At 43.7% G+C, this 27,940-nt stretch overlaps 1 protein-coding gene across 1 annotated transcript in view; it reads left to right on the plus strand.

Annotated features, from left to right (window-relative positions):
• The window catches only part of LOC123997474 (acyl-CoA-binding domain-containing protein 6-like), a 62,264-nt gene that overhangs the window by 23,542 nt on the left and 10,782 nt on the right, over window positions 1-27,940 (plus strand). The window lies entirely within an intron of this gene.

Raw genomic sequence — 27,940 nt, forward strand, 5'->3', positions numbered from 1 at the left:
CACCGTTTTACGTATTCACATTCCTTTTGTCTGTGTATGATAGGCAGTAGAGGATGTTTGGTGTTGTTGTTTTTGGGGTATTGGATATCCCAGTAATCTGAACTGACCTCTGCCAACTGCCGTTAAATAAAGATACAAGTGATTTATGTTTAATTTGTTGATTAAATAACAAACCAAAAAAAATGCGTTCAGTGAAAATCGTTGAAAATTAATCAACTGATTGTTTCAGTGGATGTCCAAACCTGGTAACCTGCATTATGGGCTGTTTGATTCTAATCTGGGATCAGAAGGGACTACAATAGGTAGCTCTGTCCATGAATACCCAGATCAACTGTATACCACCTGTCACCAGCAGAATGCCTCACACTGGCCCTTAACCAGCACTGCTTCTCTACTGCACTTTAACAAATGAACCCCAGAAACTGGGCCGGGTGGCAGAAGTAGGGTACCGTGTTTGTGATGTCAGAAGCATAACTCAGTTATTTTATGTGGGCTGACATTTAGTGTACTGCATTGTAATAAAGGCACATCAAAATATCCTCAAAAGTCCATTATTTGTGAGGAGAGATAAACATGATCATTCAGTTTACAGGAATTTAAATGTTGAAAAAAGTCCTTAAGAGTCTTGATGCAGCCGGGCGTCAATCTAAGTAACATAATTTAAAAAAATCCCTGTCAAAATCTGTCAGTTTAAGCTAAAGATATCTCAATCTGCCTATGTCGGCCTTCCTTACAGTATCTGCGGTGGAAGGTCGCAGAACTATAGCGGTGTTTGTCAGACCATGAAAATGACTGTAGCGTCTGAACGGACGCCTACAAACGAATACCACTCTATGGAAATGGGAGACTCGCGAACACACAATGTTATCCTTTTTGTTATTTCATAGTCTTCACTCTTATTCTAAATCTAAGAAAACCCCTTGAATGAGGAGGTGTGTCCAACCTTTTGACTGGTACTGGATATGGTTTTTATTTTCGTGATGGAAAAACGCTTTCAGTTTGATCTTAAAGGACTTAAACCAGATATAAAGTATGCAGAAAAGATAATGGACCTACAGTGCATTTGGAAAGTTTTCGGGCCCCTTGACTTTTTTTCCACATTTTGTTACATAATGATGAAGTAAAAACAGTTTTTTAGACATGCTTGCAAATGTATTAAATTTTTTGTTGTTTAAATATCTAATTTACATAACTATTCAGGCCCTTTGCTTTGAGAGTTTGAAATTGAGAACAGGTGCATCCTGTTTCCATTGATCATCCTTGAGATGTTTCTACAACTTGGAGTCTACCTGTGGTAAATTCAATTGATTGGACGTGATTTGGAAAGGCACACACCTGTCTATATGAGGCCCCACAGTTGACTGTGCATGTCAGAGCAAAAACCAAGCCATGAGGTCGAAGGAATTGTCTGCAGAGATCAGAGACAGGATTCTGTCGAAGTGCAGATCTGGGAAAGGGTACCAAAACATTTCTGCAGCATTGAAGGTCCCCAAGAACACAGTGTCCTCCATCATTCTTAAATGGAAGAAATTTTGAACCACTCAGACTCAGGGAGGTGACCAAGAACCCGATGGTTACTATGACAGACCTCCAGAGTTCCTCTGTGGAGATGGGAGAGCCTTCCAGAAGGACAACCATCTCTGCAATACTCCACCAATCAGGCCTTTATGGTAGAGTGGCCAGACGGAAGCCACTCTTCAGTAAAAGGTACATGACAGCAACACTTGGGAGGCCCTTGCATCTTTATTTTTATCTTTGAGAACTAATAATCACCAAAATAAAATCTAGACAGTCGGTGATGATTGAAAATTCCCAAAACAATGATTTTAGCAGTATTCATTTAGTTATTTTGTTGGACCAAAAGAACACACAGCATTAGCCATGGCAAATGCATATAATTCCAGGAAACGTAAAGGGTTCTATCATCTCCATTGCAGAATATATATTACCACAGGAAATTTGCTTTAAATCTTCAAAGTTTTCTTTGCGCTGCATGGCAAAATGTGTAGAATTGCAGGAAATGTGCTTTTAAATGCAATCATGTCTCTACACTGCCAAGATGGGGACCTCTAAAATGTTCCTAAATAATTGTACACGCTGACGGGCCAACCATGCTCATTGCCACGCCCCTGCAAAACCCCCTGCCACGCCCACCACCTAAGCCACTTTTTGATCCAGGAAAAACTTTGATTGCTATGTGCACAGCCACTCTCACTAAAGTAAATAAGGCCTTAAGAGTCCTTTTCATTGGTCAAGGCTCAGACATCCTGGCCTCCCCTTTGGGATTTTGTGTCAAACAAACAAGCAGCAATCTGTCTGTGGGCTGGCTGGCTGGGGAATGGGCTGTAGTGGGATATGCAGGTAGCAACAAAAACACAATTTAAGACTTAAGCTAGGCTGATTACAGATCGGAAACATGTAAACAATGTGGGAGGATTGGGATTGGGCAGATTTAATCTCATAAAAAGGGTGTGAGGGTAAGGTGCATGTAAGGCAACAGGAAACAATCACAAATAGAAACAGTTTGAAGAGAAAGAGGCAAAAAAGTATAGGGAGGAAGAGAGGCGGAGGGGCAAGGCAGGAGGAAGACTACAGTGAGGTGAAGTGAAATAATCTGCTATTTATATTGGTAGGTTGTAAAGTCAGTTTGTTGGGCTGGGTTAAATGATCTCCATCCTGAATCTAGTCCTGTCCTCTGCATGTGGTTTGTGACAGTGGCTGTCCCTGTGTGTGCATGGCTGGCTGAGCTGGGGACTGTGTGTGTGGCTCTTTACTTTGTATTAAAACAACATGATCCATGAGACGCAGAGGGTGATTCCCAGCACCACTAATTCTAATTAATCCACTCCAGGCCTTGGCCACGCCGGTCTAAAGCGCTCGCAGTCTATCAGATAGAAATTCATAACTTAATTGAGGTCAAAGCCGAGAGCCGAGAGAACAAAAGTCTCTGGCTGGGACCAGGTAGATCAATAGTAATAAATATCTGGCTGGGCTACAACTAGTTCATGGCCACGCATTATGTGGGACAGACAGTGGCATCACAGGGCAGAGGGACAAGAGGGGACGGAGGAAAGGCGGGGGGGGGGGGGGGGGGGGGCTCTATGTTGGTGTCCTATCTCCTAGAGGGTTTCTGTACTTCACTGTTGGCTGCAACTGCAGATTGGCTAGGGAAGTAGTTTAGGTAGTTCTTACTGTGACGTATAGACATTCACATCAGACTACTCTTCTACCACACTTGGTATTGAGTGCTGATTGGCAGGTCAGCGTGCACGTCAGCAACAAGGGCTGTGTGTGTGTTTGATTTGTGATTCCGTAAGTGTTCTTTTTCTGTACGACCTCTTAGACTATAAACACATTGATTTGATATTGATGTGAGGAGAAATGAAATCTTTGCTAAGTGCTTAAGTGCCCCCTGGCCTGAATACATATTTAGTGTCAATGTAGTGGATTGTTTATATGGCTAGATAGGGACCATGGCAGTTTGTTGGGTTGTGTGAAGACGAGCAAAACATTCTCAGGCAATATCTGGACCGTGATGCATGTTTTGTTATAGCTGTTGTGTGTCAGAATCACACTTGAGAAATAGCTTTGTCTGTATGGCTTTATTGTGTGTATTATTTTTTCGTGACTTTAGTTTCATTAATCGGATGACTGTTATTTATCTAATCAACTAACTATGTTTAATTGTTACCTGATTTGAAATTAATTAATAATAATAATTAATTAATTCATTATTTTTTGAAGATAGGCTAGCCAGCCGTGTCGATGGTTCTCAGTGGCGTGATAAGAGTAGTGCACTACTGTGATTTGAGAAGAGTAGTAGAATGGTCCGACTTAAATTCGCTTTTGTAGATACTTTACTTAGGACAGCTAATCAGCCATACCAGTGATTGTCTCAACCTTGTGTTGAGATTTGAGAGTTCAAACCACTTTGGACGTGAGCTGCAGCTCAACTTCTCTCTGGTCTGATATGGTAATTCTTAACCGATCATTTTATACTGTTCTTCAAAAGGGGCAGTTCGTGAGGTGACACACACTGACCTCACTCAAGGGGGCGGTGACTACTTACTTGTACAAAGTTATAAAAACAATTTCCTCTTATAGTTTCTAAGATCACATCCCTCTCTTAACAAAAACACTTTCATCGTTTTTATTATTATTTCATACACAAAGTAAAGGATGGAAACTGCGTACATATAGTTGATATACTTTCCAAGTTACAGTATATCCTTTATAACATTAATGACGCCACAAAATAACACCCAAACCGACATTAGTGGTCTTTGGGTCGCCTCTGACCATTCCCCACATTCTATGTTAGAAATATTGTTCCAGTATTAACTTTAGAATGTGGTAAATTTTTGGCGGGAAAATGTCTGTATAGACAAAGGCACATTCCTTGGTGAGTATTGGAGAGGGATGTTCTCTCCTTGATTTACAACAGGGTTTGAGCAGTCAACCCCCCACCAGTTCCCTCCTCCCCCCTCTGTGGGTTGAAGTCATCCATTGCCAAGCTGACCTGACCTATTTGGATCCTCACAGAGCAGTCGTGACACTTTGATTGTAGGTTCCTGATCACAGTGGTCTCTTTACAGTAAGAGAGTAAATCAAGCTCATTGCAAGGCTCTAAGAATAGGGATCATTTATTGTACAGAAGTCTTCTGGCTGTAGATTTAAGTACTGTATGATGACAATGACATTCTCACAGTGCCTTACTGTGAACAACTCTTCTCTCCCAGTAAGTCAACTGTGTTTTACTCTTTGTCTTATTGAAAGTTTGCTGCACCGTCCTAGTTAGTGGCAATGCAGTGTAATTTTGAAACTTTAATGCAATGTGAATAGAACTGCATCACAGCTTTGTACCCGGCCTCAGCTGTGTGAAGCTAGACTGTAGAGCAGGGATCATCAACTAGGTTCAGCCGCGTATGGTCAGGGGGCCGGAACCTAATTACAAATCATTTGTAGACTGCAAATTGATTGCAAGAAACTCAAACAGGTTTAATATTTGACTAAAACATTAATAATTTCAAAACTTGCTTATGTTTGTGTGCAATCACATGTCTCTCTTACAGTGGGGCATAAAAGTATTTATTTAGTCAGCCACCAATTGTGCAAGTTCTCCCACTTAAAAAGATGAGAGGCCTGTAATTTTCATCATAGGTACACTTCAAGTATGACAGAAAAAATGAGAGAAAAAAATCCAGAAAATCACATTGTAGGATTGTTAATTAATTTATTTGCAAATTATGGTGGAAAATAAGTATTTGGTCACCTACAAACAAGCAAGATTTCTTGCTCTCACAGACCTGTAACTTCTTCTTTAAGAGGCTCCTCTGTCCTCCACTCGTTACCTGTATTAATGGCACCTGTTTGAACTTGTTATCAGTATAAAAGACAGCTGTCCACAACCTCAAACAGTCACACTCCAAACTCCACTATGGCCAAGACCAAAGAGCTGTCAAAGGACACAAGAAACAAAATTGTAGACCTGCACCAGGCTGGGAAGACTGAATCTGCAATAGGTAAGCAGCTTGGTTTGAAGAAATCAACTGTGGGAGCAATTATTAGGAAATGGAAGACCTACAAGACCACTGATAATCTCCCTCGATCTGGGGCTCCACGCAAGATCCCACCCCGTGGGGTCAAAATGATCACAAGAACGGTGAGCAAAAATCCCAGAACCACATGGGGGGGACCTAGTGAATGACCAGCAGAGAGCTGGGACCAAAGTAACAAAGCCTACCATCAGTAACACACTACGCCTCCAGGGACTCAAATCCTGCAGTGCCAGACGTGTCCCCCTGCTTAAGCCAGTACATGTCCAGGCCCATCTGAAGTTTGCTAGAGAGCATTTGGATGATCCAGAAGAAGATTGGGAGAATATCATATGACCAGATGAAACCATAATATAACTTTTTGGTAAAAACTCAACTCGTCGTGTTTGGAGGACAAAGAATGGTGAGTTGCATCCAAAGAACACCATACCTACTGTGAAGCATGGGGGTGGAAACATGCTTTGGGGCTGTTTTTCTGCAAATGGACCAGGACGACTGATCTGTGTGAAGGAAAGAATGAATGGGGCCATGTATCGTGAGATTTTGAAAGAAAACCCCCTTCCATCAGCAAGGGCATTGAAGATGAAACGTGATTGGGTCTTTCAGCATGACAATGATCCCAAACACACCGCCCGGGCAACGAAGGAGTGGCTTCGTAAGAAGCATTTCAAGGCCCTGGAGTGGCCTAGCCAGTCTCCAGATCTCAACCCCATAGAAAATCTTTGGAGGGAGTTGAAAGTCCATGTTGCCCAACAATAGCCCCAAAACATCACTGCTCTAGAGGAGATCTGCATGGAGGAATGTGCCAAAATACCAGCAACAGTGTGTGAAAACCTTGTGAAGACATACAGAAAATGTTTGCCCTCTGTCATTGCCAACAAAGGGTATATAACAAAGTATTGAGATAAACTTTTGTTATTGACCAAATACTTATTTTCCACCATAATTTGCAAATAAATCCATAAAAAATCCTACAATGTGATTTTCTGGATTTTTTTTCTCATTTTGTCTGTCATAGTTGAAGTGTACATATGATGAAAATTACAGGCCCCTCATCTTTTTAAGTGGGAGAACGTGCACAATTGGTGGCTGACTAAATACTTTTTTGCCCCACTGTATGTGTGGGAATACTTGGGAACAGATTTCCAAAATTGGAGCTGATTTCCTTTTATTTTTAATTTCTGTCAATGCTCAGAAAACATGGGGGGTGGCAAATAAAACCACCCGTGGGTAAATTCAGGCCCACGGGGCGCCAGTCGGGGAACCCTGCTGTAGACCACGGACATTAGGTCAGGTATTGAAGCCATGTTCCTGGTCTATCCAAAGCCAGGGTCTGTTTTATCAGAGCAATACAGCCCAGTGAACATTCTCATCTCTGTCCTCCACCTCAGTGTCAACTGCCTTGGTTATTAAACTAGTAAACACAAACGGGCAACAGTGGCTGATTGAAATTCTATGGCTGGAGCATTATTACAGGTCTGTATCCCTCCCCCTTCCCAGCACGGCCTCGCATAACAAATGGCGCAGTCATCAGAGTCATAACAAATATCTAACAGAGTTTGTCATAACGGTGTGTGTGGGGGAGGATAAGAGAGGGGAAAGGCGGGGAGGGGAGGGTCGTTGCCAGCTGCATGAGAATGGCAGTGTTCTCGCATATGCAGGAATAAGTCTCATCTGCATGGCACAGCTACTGTGTGCAGGTCATACACCCATGTACAGATGTTTAAGAAAGCCAGCCCAGTTTCCGATCTTTTAATAGGGCCATTGACAAACAAATGAATTGTCCCAGTGTTTAATATGGTTTCTTTACCTTGGCTAAAGGTAATTGCCCTGTTTTGTGGAAGCACATTTTTTGTGTGTGCTTTTTAAAAATAAAAGCGGAGAGGTCTTCAGAAACTCAGTTTGACAGCTCTTTACATATGGTGCCAACAGAGGTGAATCATAGGAGTTGTAATAAGCAACCGTTTACTTTTGTGTATGGTATTACAATATTATGTCTTATATGCATTAGCAACCGTTGTAAAGAACCACTCTGCTCAGCCACACACAGACGTATAGAGTGAACTTACACCACTCATACAGAATATTTGACATTTATACCTGCTAGCAGGGGTTATATGGCATATGTTTAAATGAAAGTAAAACGGCCACACAACCATTTTAAAAGTCCCAATAGGATGAGGCACAGATATGGATTTATTGTATGAAGCACTGTGTAAAGAAATAGCTACTTGACTCATATTCCTGCTGCAGGTAAAAAATGAAGTCCCTCTTTGTTGCGTTGTAGCTACCCATCTTATTGGCTTCTCACAATTTGTAAACTCAACAATTTTAGTAAATATTTTTTAACCATCCACGTAAATTGCTCTGAGCATTATTAAAGCTGTCCTCAGCTGCATACTGATGGAGAGAGAAAGCAAAGTGACCTTTTCGAGTCCAGTTTGTACACACTGCTGCTTTATAGGTCTCTCCCAAATGCCTGCTTGCCTGGCCATAGATTTTCATGTTACACTCTATGTATTTATTTGATCTATTTCTTTTTAAACATCACTGATGATCCACTCGACTCGGAGCTCACCAATGTTAATTCTCTGCCACTCTCCCCCATGCTAGAATGCTTAATGGATTCTAAGGTGTCCCTCGGGGAGCAAGCAAGAGCCGTGGGAGAGGAGGGGACAAAAGGAGGGAGGGGGGGACAGAGAGAAATGAACCCCAGTCTATGGTTTTAATCAACCTCAATCTGAATGTCAAAACACACATAGATACCCAATAAATAGTTCCTAGCAGACATTGTTGGAAGGATCCATTCCCAAACTTTCAGTTGATTAGGGAGCTGAGAAGAGCATCAGACCTCAAGGCCACAGATACAAACGTCTCAGTTTAACTACGTGGAGTGGTCTTGGCCATTTGCGAGGGGCGGCAGGCACCTCAAGGACACTTTGGGGAAGCGCTAATTTGCACCAGCATAGTAGCGTGCACACGCTGAATGGCAAGGTTAACACTCACTGCACAGGGAGGTGGCCCAGATTCAATTAGGGGTGCCCCTGTCTCCTGATCCTTTTAACACTGGATTCCCAGCTCCCTCAGACACACACACAGAGGTAGATCCACACACACATACAGTGCCTTCAGAAATTATTCATACCTCTTGACTTATTCCACATTTTATTGTTACAACTTGATTTCAAAATGTATTAAATAGATATTTCTTCTCACCCATCTACACACAATACCCCAAAAGGAAAACATGTCTTTAGAAATTTTAGCACATTTATTGAAAATGAAATGCAGAAATATCTCATTTACATAAGTATTCACACCCCTGAGTCAACACATGTCAGAATCACCTTTTGCAGTGGTTACAGCTGTGAGTCTATCTGGGTAAGTCTCGAAGACCATCTGGTTTCGATCCCAGGCTGTGTCACAGGTTAAGCAAGCAGTGTATCAAGAAGCAGTACGGCTTGGCACGGTCGTGTTTCGGAGGGAGGACGCATGACTCTCGACCTTTGCCTCTCCCGAGTCCGTAGGGGAGTTGCAACGATGGGACAAGACTGTAGCTATCAAATGGGGAGAAAAAAGGGGTAAATGTACAAAACATAAGTAAGCTGGTTGTCGATCATTCCTTGACAGCCATTTTAAAGTCTTGCCATAGATTTTCCAGTAGATTTAACTCAAAGGAATATTCAATGTCGTCTCGGTAAGCAATTCCAGTGTTTACTTGTGTTTTAGGTTATTGTCCTGCTGAAAGGTACATTTGTGTCCTAGTGTGTCTTGGAAAGCAGTCTGAAGGATTTTGCATGTGCTTAGCTTTATTTAGTCTATTTTGGTCCTAAAAAAAACTCCCTAGTCCTTGATAATGACAAGCATCACCATGCTTAAAAATATGAAGAGTGGTACTCAGTGATGTGCTGTGTTGAATTTGCCCCCAAACATAACGCTTTGTATTTGCCACATTTTTGAAAGTTTTACTTTAGTGCCTTATTGTAAACAGGATGCATGATTTATTATGTACAGGCTTCCTTCTTTTCACTCTGTCATTTAGGTTAGTATTGTGGTGTAACTACAATGTTGATCCATCCTTAGTTCTCCTATCACAGCCCTTAGCCTGTTTTAGTCACCATTGGCTTTCCTCTCCGGCAACCGAGTTAGGAAGGAAGTCTCTTTGTAATGTGTAATTAATAACTTCTCCATGCTCAAGGGGTTATTCAATGTCTGCTTTTTTATTTTGACCCATCTACCAATAGGTGGCTGTGTAACACAGCAACATTTTGAAAAAGACAAGGGTTGTGAGTACTTTTGAAGACACTGTACACACACAGAATAATAGTAGAGAGTGATTTATTTCAGCTTTTATTTATTTTATCACATTCCCAGTGGGTCAGAAGGATACATACACTCAATTAGTATTTGGTAGTATTTGTCTTTAAATTGTTTAACTTGGGTCAAACGTTTCGTGTAGCCTTCCACAAGCTTCCCACAATAAGTTGGGTGAATTTTGGCCCATTCCTCCTGACAGAGCTGGTGTAACGGAGTCAGGTTTGTAGGCCTCCTTGCTCACACACGCTTTTTCAGTTCTGCCCACAAATGTTCTAAAAGATTGAGGTCAGGGCTTTGTGATGGCCACTCCAATACCTTTACTTTTTTGTCCTAAAGCCATTTTGCCACAAATTTGGAAGTATGCTTGGGGTCATTGTCCATTTGGAAGACCCATTTGCGACCAAGCTTTAACTTCCTGACTGATGTCTTGAGATGTTGCTTCAATATATCCACATAATGTTACTTCCTCATGATGCTATCTATTTTGTGAAGTGCACCAGTCCCTCCTGCTGCAGAGCACCCCAACAACATGATTCTGACACCCGTGTGCTTCATGGTTGGGATGATGTTCTTCAACTTGCAAGCCTCCCCCTTTTTCCTCCAAACATAATGATGGTCATTATGGCCAAACAGTTCTATTTCTGTTTCATCAGACCAGAGGACATTTCTCCAAAAAGTACGCTCTTTGTCCCCATGTACAGTTGCAAACTGTAGTCTGGCTTTTTTATGGTGGTTTTGGAACAGTGGCTTCTTTCTTGTTGAGCGGCCTTTCAGGTTATGTCGATATAAGACTCGTTTTACTGTGGACATAGATACTTTTGCACCTGTTTCCTCCAGCATCTTCACAAGGTCCCTTGCTGTTGTTTTGTGATTGATTTGCACTTTTCTCACCAAAGTATGTTCATCTCTAGGAGACAGAACGCGTCTCCTTCCTGAGCAGTATGACGGCTGCGTGGTCACATGGTGTTTATACTTGCGTACTATTGTTTGTACAGATGAACGTGGTACCTTCAGGTGTTTGGAAATTTCTCCCAACGATGAACCAGACTTGTGGAGGTCTACATTTTTTTATCTGAGGTTTTGACTGATTTCTTTTGATTTTTCCCAAGACGTCAATCAAAGAGACACTGAGTTTGAAGGTAGGCCATGAAATACATCCACAGATACACCTCCAATTGACGCAAATCATGTCAATTAGCCTATCAGAAGCTTTTAAAGCCATGACATAATTTTCTGGCATTTTCCAAGCTGTTTAAAGGCACAGTCAACTTAGTGTATGTAAACTTCTGACCCACTGGAATTGTGACACAGTATGTTAGAAGTGAAATAATCTGTCTGTAAACAATTGTTGGAGAAATTACTTGTGTCATGCACAAGTAAAACCGACTTGCCAAAACTATAGTTTGTGAACAAGAAATTTGTGGAGTGGTTGAAAACATGTGTTTTAATGACTCCAACCTAAGTGTATGTAAACTTCCGACTTCAACTGTACACGCTCACACAGTGGTGTAAAGTACTTAAGTAAACATACTTTAAATTACTACTTTTACTTCACTACATTCCTAAATAAAATAATGTACTTTTTACTCCATATATTTTCTCTGACACCCAAAAGTACTCATTACATTTTGAATGCTTAGCAGGACAGGAAAATGGTCCAATTCATGCACTCGTCGCGAGAACATCCCTGGTCATCCTTACTGCCTCTGATCTGGCAGACTCACTAAACACAACTGCTTAATTTGTTAGTGTTGGAGTGTGACCGTGGCTATCCGAAATATCCCCCCCCTAATTTTTTTTTTAAATAGACAATGAAGCTGTCTAGTTTGCTTAATATAAGGACTTTGAAATAATTGATACTTGTACTTTTACATTTGATACTTAAGTATATTTAATCAATTATATTAACTTTTGCTACTTAAGTATATTTAAAACCAAATACTTTTAGACTTTTACTCAAGTAGTATTTCACTGGGTGACTTTCACTTTTACTTGAGTCATTTTCTATTAAAGTATCTTTACTTTTACTCAAGTATGACAATTGGGTACTTTTTCCACCACTGCGCACACACAAACACACACACACAAATACACACAATCATAAAAATCAAAGCTGCTGTCTCTTTACAAGAAAATAATGGATATTCGGTTAAAAAAATACATACAATTCATGCTCTCCATAACATAGAAAGAGCAATGACAGTGATGACCTGCACTCCTGTGTTGAACGGCAAACAGACATGTACAGTGGAGTGTCATTGTCGGTTCAGCCCATCAGTGTGCTGTATGTGCCCTGTGATCTGCTTCCATGGAATACAGTACCATGAAGAAAACAGACAGTACCATAGAGAACCCAGTGTCTTGCAGCAGGTCGTGAGAGACGGGATCAGCCCGTTCTCCTCTGTCTTTATGGGACGCTGATTAATGGCACCTGCTCATCATAATGCTATCTGCATATGAATGGCTGAGGGTTCAATCGATTCTCCCTTCACAAGTCCCACTGCAGGCCCTGGAGACACCTGAGCCTTTCTCCCCTCTCTCTCCCTTCTCTCCAGCGCCATTGTCATTATAAAAGTCAGCTGCAGCTGTATGCATTGATCATAAATCATAATTGCATGTCCATTTTTCCCACTTGTTTAATGTGCCTGTCAGGGACAGTTGAGGGGGGGGGGGTGGAGAGTGGAATGGGGGGGGGGGGTTAGAGTGAGATTTAGCTGCAATAGAGAATGGTGTTAAAGGATAAAAATCCCACAATGGCTTTCAGCACAACTACCATATGCCGTTGCCGGATTTCTGTGGTATGAAAACAAGAAAGCTTTTAGTGGCTGTGGCCATAGAGAGAACAAGCCCTGTCTGCTGCCTCATATGCTGCAGCAGGTTCTACAGATGGCAGTGGATTTCAGAGGGATTTTTCTCTACAGAATCTGTGTCTGGCTCACGTAGACACAAACCTACTTTGCTGTGATGGACTGGAAAGACCTTGTTCTGTAACCCTTTCAACCCCTATTCGTGTCTCTCTCTCATTTTCTCCATGTTTCTTATCTCGATTTCCATGTTTCTCTGTGTTTTATCATCTCTTTCAGGGTCTTCACGTCTATCCGTCTTATTTCTCTCTCTGTCTGTGCACTCTTCCCTCCCCCATGCTACTGGAAAGGGAAATTCCAGCACTCCCCTCCAAGGGTAGTCTGATTGGAGCATCCTCCAGGGTTTTGGCTGCTACAAACAAATAGATGAACAGAGATGGACATATTGATACACTGTCACAAGCATACACACACACTAAAAAAGGCAGCCAGACAATAAGATGTAGACTGTAGTTGTTTGATTCACTTGTGCAGCCCTATTCCAATAATGTTGCATTCCTCTCAATCTCCAAAAGGAATGATAGATTTGTGTAAGCAAAAGGTAGTACTGCCATCACACAAATAGACCAATCCATTTTTATGTTGAACCTCCAAATCATATTGCCCTCTAGTATGTATTATATTACCCCCCGCTGCTATCTGTTGTATGGACCCTGCTTTATTGAGCTGTATGCTGACATTCATCTAGGTATTTTTTGGTGACATTTAAAAAATACAGTATATTGAGCTTCTGTAATGGGATGGAAGGCTACATGGGAAACGGTTACCTCCAACTAGGAAGTCTCCTTTTTCCCAAAGCAAGACAATCCAATTTCCCCTGATTACCATCAAGCCCCTCTTGGAGCATTAGTAAACGGTGAGAGGAGAGGAGGATGGGCCAGTGACCCCCCCCCCTCTAGTATCAGCTCCCAGACACACAGGTCCAGCCAGCCTCCCCACTGCAGCCCATTAAAGAGCCCAGTAAAGACCAGAGCCCCCACCTGCCCTAACATACATTTATTCAGCCACAGTGCACCAACCTGCAGCAAAGTGCTCTACCTCTGGATACCACTGCCACATGCTATGGGGCCTAGGCTACATACAGTATTTGCCTTCAAAGGTAACCTGGTGCTTTTGGTTTCATAATTTGACTGAAATGTACAGGCATGTTTTTAGTCTAAGTTAATATAATTTTTATACGAACTTAGTTTTGCAGTGGTTACTTCATTATGTTGTATACTTCTATATGCTGTTGAGTTGAGTTTTTATATGGTATTATTCTGTATTATTTTATACGCTGTTAATCTGTGTTAATTGTGGTGTGTGTGTGTGTGTGTGTGTGTGTGTGTGTGTGTGTGTGTGTGTGTGTGTGTGTGTGTGTGTGTGTGTGTGTGTGTGTGTGTGTGTGTGTGTGTGTGTGTGTGTGTGTGTGTGTGTGTGTGTGTGTGTGTGTGTGCCTGTCATACCCTGGGAGTGTCCCTTCACATACTGTGCTGTCCCAGCCCATCCGGGACTAACACCAGATTAGTGGGAGCAGATTAAGACCTAAAACCCTTACAGTTTAATTATTCCTGTATGTATTTGTGTGTGTCAAGGTCCCACTCACTGCCTCTACACTAAACATCTGCCACTTCTCTATTGTATAGGACAATAGACCAAACATAGTGTGTGTGAGTGCGTCTGCGCACTGACATGCATTTATTGTCCGGATATGCATCTGTCTGTTCAACCAATTAGTTGTAAAGGCATTTGTACTTATTATGTGAATTTGATATTAATACTCACTTTGCACATCAAGTGGGATTAATACCCATTCATCATTTATTGCAGCTTTAGCTGAGTAAGCCCAACACTCACATTGTACTGAATACTCAACGTTGTCATAGGGATAGGCCATAAGAAAATACTGTATCCCTCTCTACCATTTATGGTTGAGGGCATTTGCATCAGTATTCTATCCATCTTGGGGGAATTTAACTCTAATGGAATCAGCAGGCCCCTGAAGTGGTGCTACTCGGGGCAAACAATAGGATCTCTGGGCTTGTTAGAGAGAGCCTTTACTAGTCAGTGTAGGAGATCTCTCCTCATGCTCTGGGACGGTTTAACAGTCTCTGTCTGACACTGGGTTGGTTCTACTAATGGTTGTGCTCAGTGGTTAATGGCTAGGGCCAAGGGCTAAGAAATAGAGGATTTACTGATATTGAAAGTGAAACACTGTGTTTGTTGCTTTTCACATAAGGGTCCATATTGAATGAACCAACTTAAATGTTGGACGCAATTGAACCTGTACTTAAACCCATACATTTGTAGACATATAGTCAGGTCCAGAATGATTGGCACCCTTGATAAAGATGAGAAAAAAATACTGTATAAAATAAATTATACAAATACTGAGCAACAGTATATTGTATGCAACAAAAAAATAGGAAAGTAATTCAACAAAATCTCAAAGATGGGGGTCAACATTATTGGCAGCCCTGTTTTCAATACTCAAACAATACTATTTTCCTAAAATGTTTTATGAGATTGGAGAACACACAAATCAACGTTTATTGGCTGCATACACAGATTACCAGATGTTATCGTGGGTGCAGCGAAATGCTTACAGTATGTTACAGCTCCTAAAAATGCAGTAAATGTAAACAAGTACACAAATAATCAGAACATTAAATAAAATAAACAATATCTTGAAATGTCAGAACAAATCTAATTGACAACCCAAATAGCACTGTAACAGTAATCTGTAAAAATGGTCTGTCCTCGGTTGCAACACTCACTGCCTCTGAAAGCAACGTCAGCACAAGAACTGTTCGTCGGGAGCTTCATTAAATGGGTTTCCATGGCCGATTAGCCGCACACAAGCCTAAGATCACCATGCCCAATGCCAGGCGTCGGCTGGAGTGGTGTAAAGCTCGCCAGCTTTGGAGTCTGGAGCAGTAGAAACGCGTTCTCTGGAGAGATTAATCACGCTTTCCCATCTGGCAGTCCGACGGACGAATCTGGGTTTGGTGAATGCCAGGGGAATGCTACCTGCCCAAATGCATAGTGTCAATTGTAAAGTTGTCATCAAGGCAAAGGGTGGCTACTTTTAAGAATCTCAAATATAAAATATATTTTGATTTGTTTAACACCTTTTTGGTTACTAGATGATTCCTTATGTGTTATGCCATAGTTTTGATGTCTTCATTATTATTATACAATGTAGAAAGTAGTAAAAATAAAGAAAAACCCTTGAATGAGTACAGTAGGTGTGTCCAAACATTTTAATGGTACTGTGTGTATATAAAATATATTTAAAAAATATATTTTCCTTTATTATTTTCCCCTCAACCAGCCATGTAACAGACACCGACGTCTTGTTTCCAGACAAACTAAACACCTTCTTTGCCCGCTTTGAGGATATTACAGTGCCACCGATGCGGCCCGCTACCAAGTACTGTGGGTTCTCCTTCTTCGTGACAAACGTGAGCAAGACATTTAAACGTGTTCACACGCACACTGCCCTATCCCACCTGGACAAGAGGAATACCTATGTAAGAATGCTGTTCATTGACTACCGCTCAGAATTCAACACCGTAGGACCCTACAAGCTCATCATTAATCTTGAGGCCCTGGGTCTTGACCCCAACCTGTGCAATTGGGTCCTGCACTTCCTGATGGGCTGCCCCCAGGTGGTGAAGGTAAGAATCAACATCTCCACTTCGCTGATCCTCAACACTGCAGCCCCACAAGGTTGCATGCTCAGCCCTCTCCTGTACTCCCTGTTCACCCATGACTGCGTGGCCATGCATGCCTCCAACTCAATCATCAAGTTTGCAGACGACACAACAGTAATAGGCTTGATTACCAACAACGACGAGACAGCCTATAGGGAGGAGGTGAGGGCACTCAGAGTGTGGTGTCAGGGAAACAAACTCACTCAATGTCAACAAAACAAAGGATATGATCGTGGACTTCAGGAAATAGCAGAGGGAGCACCCTCCAATCAACATCGACGGGACAGCAGTGGAGAAGGTGGAAAGTTTTAAGGTCCTCAGCGTACACATCACGGACAAACTGAAATGGGCCACCCACACAGACAATGTGGGGAAGAAGGCGCAACAGTGCCTCTTCAACCTTAGGAGGCTGAAGAAATTTGGCTTGTCACATAAAACCCTCACAAACTTTTACAGATGCACAATTGAGAGCATCCAGTCGGGCTGTATCACCGCCTGGTACGGCAACTGCACCACCCACAACCGCAGGGCTCTCCAGAGGGTGGTGCGGTCTGCACAACGCGTTACCGGGGCACGCCTTCCAGGACACCTACAGCACCTGATGTCACAGGAAGGCCATAACAATCATCAAGGACAACAACCACCCGAGCCACTGCCTGGTCACCCCGCAACCATCCAGAAGGCGAGGTCAGTGCAGGTGCATCAAAGCTGCGACCGAGAGACCTGAAAAATAGCTTCTATCTCAAGGCCATCAGACTGTTAAATAGCTATAACTAACATAGAGAGGCTACAGCCTACATACAGACTTTAAATCATTGGCCACTTTAATAAATGGATCACTAGTCACTTTAATAATTCCACTTTAAAAATGTTTAATATATCTTGCATTACTGATCTCATATGATATATTCTATTTTAAACCATCTATTGTGTCTTGCCAATGTTGCTCGGTCATTGCTCATCCATATATGTATATATTCTATTTCCATTCCTTTACTTATATTTGTGTGTATTAGGTAGTTGTTGTGGAATTGTTAGATTACTTGATAGTCTTAATTTATTTCTTTATGCGTTTGAGCCAATCAGTTGTGTTGTGACAAGATGGGGGTGGTATACATTGGTAAAATACCAAGTCCATATTATGGCAAGAACAGCTCAAATATGCAAAGAGAAACGACAATCCATCATTACTTTAAGATAGTCAATACGGAAAATGTCAAGGACTTGTTTCTTCATCAAGCCATCAAGCGCTATGATGAAACTGGCTCTAATGAGGACCGCCACAGGAAAGGAAGACCCAGAGGATAAGTTCATTAGAGTTACCAGCCTCAGAAATTGCAGCCCAAATAAATGCTTCACACAGTTCAAGTAACAGACACATCTCAACATCAACTGTACATAGGAGACTGCGTGAATCAGACCTTCATGGTCAAATTGCTGCAAAGAAACAACTACTAAAGGAAACCAATAATAAGAAGTGACTTGACAGGGTCAAGAAACACGAACAATGGATATTAGACTTTTTTGGTTACATGATTCCTTATGTGTTATTTTATAGTTTTGATATCTTCGCTAATATTATTAAACAATGTAAAAAATTGTTACAATAATGAAAAACCCTTGAATAGGCAGGTGTGTCCAAACTTCTGACTGGTATTGTATGTGAATGGTGTATATAGACAGTATGAACAATATGTGAATAGAAAAGGTGTATACACCAATTAGTTACAGTTACTAGTTACCTGTCCAAAATTATCACGTAACTTTTGGCTTACCCAAACTCAGTAACGCAATCTGATTACATTAAGTTACTTTTAGATTACTTTCCCCTCAAGGGGCATTAGAAGAAGACAAAAAGGTATGTTACCAATTGAATGACATCTATTGCAGGATAAATCAATGTTAAAGTTTACATAGCTGGCCATATATGGATGTTCAATTTTACTTTATGGGTTGGTTATGTAAATTATATATTTACATTAAAAAACAGAATTCTTGATCTTCAAGAATAGGACTTGGAAGTAGAGATTAGCCAAATTGTTTTACCTGTGCATAACCCCAAAACTAAGGATTTATTAGCCAGCCCTACTCTGTTGTTTATGATTTTGTTGTCATGGAGGACTGATTGGGCTCATTGAGAGATATAAATTCTGCAAAAAAAGAAACGTCCTCTCACTGTCAACATGGTTTATTTTCAGCAACCTTAACATGTGACATATTTGTATGAACATAAGTTTCAACAACTGAGAAACTGAACATGTTCCACAGACGTGACGAACAGAAATGGAATAATGTGTTCCTGAGCAAAGGGGGGGTCAAAATCAAAAGTAACAGTCAGTATCTGGTGTGGCCACCAGCTGCATTAAGTACTGCAGTGCATCTCCTCCTCATGGACTGCACCAGATTTGCCAGTTCTTGCTGTGAGATGTTACCCCACACTTCCACCAAGGCACCAGCAAGTTCCCGGACATTTCTTGGGGGGAATGGCCCTAGCCCTCACCCTCCGATCCAGCAGGTCCCAGACGTGCTCAATAGGATTGGGATCAGGGCTCTTAGCTGGCCATGGCAGAACATTGACATTCCTGTCTTGCAGGAAATCACGAACAGAACGAGCAGTATGGCTGGTGGCATTGTCATGTTGGAGGGTCATGTCAGGATGTGCCTGCAGGAAGGGTACCACATGAGGGAGGAGTATGTCTTCCCTGTAACACACAGCATTGAGATTGCCTGCAATGACAACAAGCTCAGTCTGATGATGCTATAACACACCGCCCCAGACCATGATGGACCCTCCACCTCCAAATCAATCCTGCTTCAGAATACAGGCCTCGGTGTAATGCTTATTCCTTCGATTATAAATGCGAATCCGAGCATCACCCCCAGTGAGACAAAACCGCGACTCGTCAGTGAAGAGCACTTTTTGCCAGTCCTGCCTGGTCCAGCGACGGTGGGTTTGTGCCCATATGTGACGTTGTTGCCGGTGATGTCTGGTGAGGACCTGCCTCACAACAGGCCTACTGTCATGCATAGGTGTAATAGGTGGCAGGGAAGTCAGGCGCAGGAGAGTCAAATGGAGTGTAAATATGGAGTCTTTTAATAAAGTTCCAAGAGTATGCTCCATAACAATAAATGTACAAACAAACAAACAAACAAAACATGGGTACGAAGACCCGACGCGCACCTATACAAACAATCACACTACACTGACAACAAATCAATCTCTGACAAAGACATGAGGGGAAACAGAGGGTTAAATACACAACAGGTAATGAATGGGATTGAAAACAGGTGTGTGGGAAGACAAGACAAAACCAATGGAAAATGAAAAAAGGATCAATGATGGCTATAAGACCGGTGACGTCGAACGCCGAGCACCGCCCGAACAAGGAGAGGCAACGACTTCAGTAGAAGTCGTGACAATAACCCCCCCCCCCACCGGCCTCGGGGATGACCCGGAGGGCGAGGTGCAGGGCGATCCGGATGGAGACGGTGGAATTCTGATAACATGGAAGGATCTAACACGTCCTCCACCGGAACCCAGCATCTCTCCTCCGGCCCGTACCCCTCCCAGTCCACGAGGTACTGAAGGCCCCTCGCCCGACGTCTCGAATCCAAAATGGATTGAACAGAGTACGCCGGAACCCCCTCGATGTCTAGAGGAGGCGGAGGAACATCACGCACTTCAGCCTCCTGGAGCGGGCCAGCCACCATCGGCCTGAGGAGAGACACATGGAACGAGGGATTAATACGGTAATGAGTGGGTAGTTGTAACCTATAACATACCTCGTTCACTCTCCTCAGGACTTTAAATGGCCCCACAAACCGCGGACCCAGCTTCCGGCAGAGCAGGCGAAGGGGCAGGTTTTGGGTCGAGAGCCAGACCCTGTCCCCTGGTGCGAACACTGGGGCCTCACTGTGACGACGGTCTGCGCCAATTTTCTGGCACCTTATGGCACGCTGAAGGTGGACGTGGGCTGCCTCCCAGGTTTCCTCAGCGTGCCGAACCCAATTGTCCACCGCAGGGGCCTCGGTCTGGCTCTGATGCCAAGGAGCCAGAGCCGGCTGATACCCTAATACACATTGAAAGGGAGTAAGGTTAGTGGAGGAGTGACGTAGCGAGTTCTGAGCCATCTTTGCCCAGGGCACGAACTTCGCCCACTCCCCCGGCCGATCCTGGCAATAAGACCGCAGAAACCTACCCACATCCTGGTTAACTCTCTCCACCTGCCCATTACTCTCGGGGTGAAAACCTGAGGTAAGACTAACCGAGATCCCCAGACGCTCCATGAACGCCTTCCAGACCCTTGATGTGAACTGGGGACCCCGATCAGACACTATATCCTCAGGCACCCCATAGTGCCGGAAAACGTGTGTAAACAGGGCCTCTGCAGTTTGTAAGGCCGTAGGGAGACCAGGCAAAGGGAGGAGACGACAGCACTTTGAAAACCGATCCACAACGACCAGGATCGTGGTGTAACCCTGTGAAGGTGGAAGATCAGTCAAAAAATCCACCGACAGGTGCGACCATGGCTGTTGAGGAACAGGTAGAGGTTGTAGCTTACCTCTGGGCAGGTGTCTAGGAGCCTTGCACTGGGCGCACACCAAACAGGAAGAAACATAAATCCTCACATCCTTAGCTAAAGTGGGCCACCAGTACCTTCCTTCAAGACAGCGCATCGTCCGACCTATCCCAGGATGACCAGAGGAGGGTGACGTGTGAGCCCAATATATCAATCGGTCGCGGACAGCAGACGGAACGTACAGACGACCAGCTGGACACTCAGGGGGAGAAGGCTCTGCACGTGACGCCCACTCGATGTCCGCGTCCAGCTCCCACACTACCGGCGCCACCAGACACGAAGCTGGGAGTATGGGAGTGGGATCCATGGACCGCTCCTCTGTGTCATACAGCCTAGACAATGCGTCTGCCTTAACGTTCTGGGAGCTTGGTCTGTAAGAAAGAGTAAACACAAAACGAGTGAAAAACATGGCCCATCTTGCCTGGCGAGGATTCAATCTCTTCGCCTGCCGGATGTACTCCAGATTGCGGTGGTCAGTCCAGATGAGAAAAGGGTGTTTAGCCCCCTCAAGCCAATGCCTCCACACCTTCAAGGCTTCTACGACAGCTAACAGCTCTCGGTTCCCCACATCATAGTTTCGCTCCGCTGGGCTGAGCTTCTTCGAAAAGAGAGCACAGGGGCGAAGCTTCAGTGGCGTACCCGAACGCTGAGAGAGCACTGCTCCTATCCCAGCCTCGGATGCGTCCACCTCCACTATGAATGGCAAAGAGGGATCCGGATGAGCCAGCACTGGCACCGAGGTAAACAGAGTCTTCAGGTGCTCAAAAGCCCGTTCGCCTCGGCCGACCACTGCAAGCGCACCGGTCCCCCTTTAGCAGTGAGGTAATGGGAGCTGCCACCTGACCAAAACCCCTGATAAACCTCCGGTAGTAATTTGAAAACCCCAAAAAACGCTGCAACTCCTTTACCGTGGTTGGAGTCGGCCAATTACGCACGGCTGTAATGCGGTCGCTCTCCATCTCCACTCCTAAAGTGGAAATCCGATGCCCTAGGAAGGAGGGGATTGTTGGAAAAACAAGCATTTCTCAGCCTTGACATAGATCATGCTCCAACAGGCGACCAAGCACCCTGCGCACCAGGGACACATGCTCGGCGTGTGTAGCAGAGTATATCAGAATATCGTGATATACACCACTACACCCTGCACGTGCAGGTCCCTGAAGATCTCATCTACAAATGATTGGAAAACTGATGGAGCATTCATCAACCCATATGGCATGACCAGGTACTCATAATGACCTGAGGTAGTGCTAAATGCCGTCTTCCACTCATCACCCTTCCTAATACGCACCAGATTGTACGCACTCCTGAGATCCAATTTTGTGAAAAAACGTGCCCCGTGCATTAACTCAATAACCGCATTGATCAGAGGTAGCGGGTAGCTATATTTCACTGTGATTTTATTAAGACCTCGATAATCAATGCAATTTCTTCACAAAAAAGAAACTTGAGGAGACGGGTGAAATGGATGGCTGAATGAACCCCTGATGCAGGGATTCAGAGACATATGTCTCCATAGCCTCCGTCTCCGCTTGCGACAGGGGATACACGTGACTCTTGGGATATGCAGCGTCTACCAGGAGATCTATCGCACAATCCCCCCGTCGATGGGGTGGTAATTGAGTCGCCTTCTTTTTACAGAAGGCGAGAGCCAAATCGGCATATTCGGGGGGAATGCGCACGGTGGAGACCTGGTCTGGACTTTCCACCGTAGTAGCACCAACGGAAACCCCTAAACACCTACCTGAACATTCTCGCGACCACCCCGTGAGAGCCCTCTGTGGCCAAGAAACAGTGGGGTTATGACAAACTAACCAGGGTAGGCCTAGCACCACAGAATACGCAGGAGAATCAATAAGGAAAAGACTAATCTTCTCCTTGTGACCCTCCTGCGTTATCATACACAAAGGTGCGGTAACCTCACTGATAAACCCTGACCCTAATGGTCGACTATCTAAGGCATGAATAGTGATAGGCATATCCACAGGAACAATAGGGATCCCTAAACTATGAGCTAGAATTGTATTAATGAAATTCCCAGCCGCACCTGAATCAACTAGTGCCTTATACTGGGAATGCAGTGAAAAATCAGGAAAAGAGACAGAGGCAAACATTAGTGCAGCAGAGGGCTCTGGATGAGAATGGTGCCTACTCACCTGGGGTGATGCCAGAATGCCCTGCCTGCCCTCTCTATTCCCAGAGGAACCAACCCGGCACCGACCAGCAGGTTGCCCTCTGCGACCATGAATGGTGCTCGAGCGGGAACCCCCTCCGGTCTCCCTGCGCACCATCCCTCCCAATTCCATAGGTTCGGGAGAGAGGGTGCGGGAGGATGGAACAACCAGACCCCGATCTAGACGTCCACGAGTAGCCAGCATGTTGTCCAGCTTGATGGACATGTCCACCAGGTGGTCGAAGGTGAGGGTGGTGTCTCTACAGGCCAGCTCCCGACGGACGTCCTCGCGTAGACTACAATGGCAATGGTCGATCAGGGCCCTGTCGCTCCATCCAGCGCCGGCAGCCAAGGTCCTAAACTCCAAAGCAAAATCCTGTGCACTCCTCGTCTCCTGCCTCAGATGATAGAGGAGCTCACCCGCTGCTTTGCCTTCAGGTGGGTGATCGAATACTATCCGGAATTGGCGGGTGAACTCCTCATTTTCTGGACAATGTGCTCCATGACGGAGCTGATACAGTCAAGCTCCCTCGCTTGTTCCTGAACGCGTTCCTCCAGGTCCATGGGTATAGTGTCTTCTCCTGCTGACTTCATATATATAGGTCAGAGATTCTGTCATGCATAGGTGTAATAGGTGGCAGGGAAGTCAGGCGCAGGAGAGTCAAATGGAGTGTAAATATGGAGTCTTTTAATAAAGTTCCAAGAGTATGCTCCATAACAATAAATGTACAAACTAACAAACAAACAAACAAACAAACAAAACATGGGTACGAAGACCCGACGCACACCTATACAAACAATCACACTACACTGACAACAAATCAATCTCTGACAAAGACATGAGGGGAAACAGAGGGTTAAATACACAACAGGTAATGAATGGGATTGAAAACAGGTGTGTGGGAAGACAAGACAAAACCAATGGAAAATGAAAAAAGGATCAATGATGGCTACAAGACCGGTGACGTCGAACGCCGAGCACCGCCCGAACGAGGAGAGGCAACGACTTCGGCAGAAGTCGTGACACCTACAAGCCCTCAGTCCAGCCTATGTCAGCCTATTCCGGACAGTCTGAGCACTGGTGAAGGGATTGTCCGTTCCTGGTGTAACTCAGGCAGTTGTCGTTGCCATCCTGTACCTGTCCCACAGGTGTGATGTTCAGATGTACCGATCCTGTGCAGGTGTTGTTACACGTGGTCTGCCACTGCGAGGATGATCAGCTGTCCGTCTTGTCTCCCTGTAGCGCTGTCTTAGGCGTTTCACAGTACGGACATTGCAATTTATTGCCCTGGCCACATCTGCAGTACTCATGCCTCCTTGCAGTATGCCTAAGGCACGTTCACGCAGATGAGCAGGGACCCTGGGCATCTTTATTTTGGTGTCTTTCAGAGTCAGTAAAAGGCCTCTTTAGTGTCCTAAGTTTTCGTAACTCTGACCTTAATTGCCTACCGTCTGTAAACTAATAGTGTCTTAATGACCGTTCCACAGGTGCATGTTCGTTAATTGTTTATGGTTCATTGAACAAGCATTGGAAACAGTGTTTAAACCTTTTACAATGAATATCTGTGAAGTTATTTGGATTTTGACAAATTATCTTTGAAAGACAGGGTCCTGAAAAGGGGACGTTTCTTTTTTTGCTGATTAAAAAAATCCATAGGCCTAATGGACAGACGCATGCTCAAACTTGCACATCCAAAAATGGGTGTAGCAAATACAGATTGCCCATTTTTAATTCTATCAAAAGTGTGTGAGTTTGAGCATGTGTCCATTAGGCCTATGGATTTATTTATTTTTATCGGCATGATTTAGATTGAGCAATAAAAGCCTCACTTTTATTCCATAGGCTGTGATCCTCATTGTGCAGCTGTTGCTAGAGTGCATTTTTCACTGGCTGTCCACTGGTTTCATAAACAATGATTGATATGCTGCTTAAACTTCTTGAATTCAACCATTATTGGGTTCAAATACATATTTATATTTGAACAGCCATCCAGAACAACCACAATCCTTAAGCGCAAATAGCTAAATGAGATAGCAGCGGTGTGATTCACATCAATGCGCTATGTAGATATCAATAATAAGTGATATTCATATCGTCGTAGACTACACCACTGCTGACATCCTTACCTCCAAGCATTTATTCAAGTTGGATAATCTTTGGATGCTGACAGCGGTCACACCATTGGAAGACATAGCTTGGACTGTAGCCTACAAAAGCCTATTCCTGCTCTTTTCCCGCAATCCATCAAACAAATTTGGTGTGTCATCATAGTGGTCTCTGAATTATAGTCTGACTTGCTCACGTTGAACAAATTTTAACTAGCGCCTTTTTTCAGTTCTGGTTTGAAAGTCGTTGAGAAAACAAAAGTGTCAAAGTTTTTTTGTGCGAACATATTTTCTGAATTTAAAAGGAGTCCTCGAAGTAATCATCTAGTTTTTCAAAAGTATCTGTAATCTGTACTATATTTTTGTTGGTAACGTAACGGATTACAGTTTTTTGTTGTTGTAATCCATTACATATAATCCGTTGCGCCACAACCCTGACCGGTAGTTATATAGGATGAGCCTTTACTAGAGTACAGTATCTTATAAATTGGGTAAAAACAGTATGTAAACATTATTGGGAGTAGACCAGATCAATCTTTCCAAATCATTGATATCCTTTGTCTGCTATTCTGAACTCCAGGCAGTGCTATTCAGCACTTTGGCCAATATTTTTTTGAAAAAACGGTTTTAAATGCTCATTTCTAGTGACTTTTGAGAGCTATACAGACACATATTAACTTACAAATAGGCAAATTTACAGGGGGTCCTTGCAGAGGGGCTGTGCCCTGGACACCATATATGAATTGATTGCCCCCCCCATCTATCTTCAGAGTTTGTTCTGTTAGGTGATCTAAACTAGGATATGGTTAACACCCCGGCCGTCCTACAATCTAAACTAGATGGCCTCAATCTCACACAAATTATCAGGGAACAAACCAGGTACAACCCTAAATCTGTAAACATGGGCACCCTCATAGATATTATCGTGACCAACTTGCCCTCAAAATACACCTCTGCTGTTTTCAATCAGGATCTCAGCGATCACTGCCTCATTGCCTGCATCTGTTATGGGCCCACGATCAAACGACCACCCCTCAGCGCCTGAAAGCACTCCCTAAAACACTTCTGTGAGCAGGCATTTCTCATCGACCTGGCCCGGGTATCCTGGAAGGATATTGACCTCATCCCGTCAGTAGAGGATGCCTGGTTGTTCTTTAAAAGTAATTTTCTCACCATCTTAACTAAGCATGCCCCATTCAAAATATGTAGAACTAAGAATAGATATAGCCCTTGGTTCACTCCAGACCTGACTGCCCTCGACCAGCACAAAAATATCCTGTGGCGTACTGCACTAGCATCGAATAGTCCCTACGATATGCAACTTTTCAGGAAAGTCAGGAACCAATACATACAGTCAGTTAGGAAAGTAAAGGCTAGCTTTTTCAAACAGATTTTCATCCTGTAGCTCTAACGCCAAAAGGTTTTGGGGCACTGTAAAGTCCATGGAGAATAAGTGCACTTCCTCCCAGCTGTCCACTGCACTGAGGTTAGGAAACACTGTCACCACCGATAAATCCACGATAATCGAGAATTTCAATAAGCATTTCTCTACGGCTTTCCTCCTGGATACCCCGGCCAACAGCTTCGCACCCCGCGCAGCTACTTGCCAAAGCCTCCCCAGCTTCTCCTTCACCCAAATCCAGATTGCTGATGTTCTGAAAGAGCTGCAAAATCTGGACCCCTACAAATCAGCTGGGCTAGACAATCTGGACCCTCTCTTTCTAAAATTATCTGCCACCGTTGTTGCAACACCTATTACTATACTAATCTGACTCAACAACCTTGGTTTCTCAAATGACTGCCTCGCCTGGTTCACCAACTACTGTTTACATCTGACCCTTCTTTGGACACTGTGTTAACAAACCTACAAACAAGCTTCAATGCCATACAACACTCCTTCTGTGGCCTCCAACTGATCTTAAATGCAAGTAAAACAAAATGCATGCTCTTCAACCGATCTCTGCCTGCACCTGCCCGCCCGACTAGCATCACTACTCTGGACGGTTCTGACTTAGAATATGTGGACAAATACAAATACCTAGGTGTCTGGTTTGACTGTAAACTCCCCTTCCAGACTCTCCAATCCAAAATTTAATCTAGAATCGGCATCCTATTTCACAACAAAGTCTCCTTCAATAACGCTACCAAACATACCCTCGTAAAACTGACTATCCTACCAATCCTCGACTTCAGCGATGTCATTTTACAAAATAGCCTCCAAATTCTACCCATCAAACTGGATGCAGTCTATCACAGTGCCATCCGTTTTGTCACCAAAGCCCATATACTACCCACCACTGCAACCTGTATGCTCTCATTGGCTGGTCCTCGCTACATATTCTTCGCCAAACCCACTGGCTCTAGGTTATCTATAAGTCTTTGCTAGGTAAAGCTCTGCCTTATCTCAGCTTATTGGTCTCTATAGCAGCACCCACCCGTTGCACACGCTCCAGCAGGTATATCTCACTGGTCATCCCCAAAGCCAACACCTCATTTGGCCACATTTCCTTCCAATTCTCTACTGCCAATGTCTTGAACGAATTGCAAAAATAGCTGAAGTTTATAAAAAATAGCTAAAATAGCTGAAGCTATCTGAGCAGCTTACCGATCGCTGCAGCTGTACACAGCCCATCTATTAATAGCCAATCCA

This window comes from Oncorhynchus gorbuscha, linkage group LG15, assembly GCF_021184085.1.
Source record: "Oncorhynchus gorbuscha isolate QuinsamMale2020 ecotype Even-year linkage group LG15, OgorEven_v1.0, whole genome shotgun sequence".
NCBI lineage: Eukaryota > Metazoa > Chordata > Actinopteri > Salmoniformes > Salmonidae > Oncorhynchus > Oncorhynchus gorbuscha.